Source organism: Elephantulus edwardii, unplaced genomic scaffold, assembly GCF_000299155.1.
Source record: "Elephantulus edwardii isolate Elephantulus edwardi_28Jun2011 unplaced genomic scaffold, EleEdw1.0 scaffold03535, whole genome shotgun sequence".
Lineage (NCBI taxonomy): Eukaryota > Metazoa > Chordata > Mammalia > Macroscelidea > Macroscelididae > Elephantulus > Elephantulus edwardii.
Genome location: NW_006403285.1, coordinates 2,772 through 3,952, shown reverse-complemented (window position 1 = coordinate 3,952; position 1,181 = coordinate 2,772). Strand labels below are relative to the sequence as shown.

Here is a 1,181-nt window from a genome sequence, read left to right as displayed (position 1 = left end):
AAGTACAATGCTGTTAGCAATAGGAAAATATTATCCATGTACACACAAGGAAGATCAGTGAATATAACTATTATTTAAATAAACACACCATCGCTAAAGAAAAAGATGAACAAATTTGAAGATTTCTACCAGCTTTTGCTGTCTGAAATTGATCAAACATGCCACCAAAATACACTCGTAATAATTATTGGCTGGAATGCAAGAATTGGAAACGGAGAAGATCTGATAGTTAGATAATAAGATCTTGTTGACAGAAACGTGGCTGGATTGAATGATATAATTTTGTACAATGAATAGTTCATTCATTGCAAATACCTTTTAAAAATATTCATGCTTCTGCCAGGGAGGAGCTGGAGCTGTAGTCATGAGCAGATTTAAGTTCATCAATATTAATATCAATTTGACAAATTTCATATTCAGAGGAGTTTAGAGAGGGGTTTAAAAACATCCAGATGACTTACAGGCTATAGTAGACAGAGCTGTACAGATTGGTGTTAAAAAGTTTATAATTATAGGTCTACGTGACAGTAAAGATGCCCTGCATCTTTGGCACAAATAAATGATATGTTTTCAATACACTTTGATGTCATCCTAAAGACGTGGTGAATTTGAAAAGAACAACCCTGACATTTACTCGAGGGAGTTACTAAATCTTCCTGAAAACCACAAGGGGAAAGTTACAGCATTAGGGGAATGTGGACTTGATTTCAACTGACTGCAGTTTTGTCCCAAAGAGATTCAACTCAAGTATTTTGAAAAACAGTTTAAACTGTCAGAACAAACAAAATTACCAGTGTTTCTTCATTGTCAAAACTCACATAGTGAAATTTCTGGACATAATGAAAAGAAATAGAGATCAGTGCGTAAGTGGAACAATACACTCATTTTTGATGGGACCAAGGAAGCAGCAGATGCTCTGCTTGTCCTGCATCTGTACATAGGGTTCAATGGTTTTCACTGAAAACTGAGGCCAGAAGTTTTGAAGTTAATACCTAGTGAAAAGTTAATGATTGAGAACTGACACATCTTGGCGTGGAGTAAAAGGCACACATGCAAGATCAAAATACATAAAAATGTCATTTCCTGCCAAGAAGTGGGAAAATGGGCACTGCCTGAAAGACAGAAATGAGCCTTGCCATATAATCCAAATGCAGGAGATAATGTCAGCAGTAAGAGATGAA

The 1,181-nt window shown here is 35.8% G+C and overlaps 1 pseudogene; it reads left to right on the top strand.

The window, feature by feature from the left end:
• The first annotated feature begins 364 nt into the window (after nucleotides 1-364).
• On the top strand, nucleotides 365-1,181 carry LOC102861881 (annotated as a pseudogene).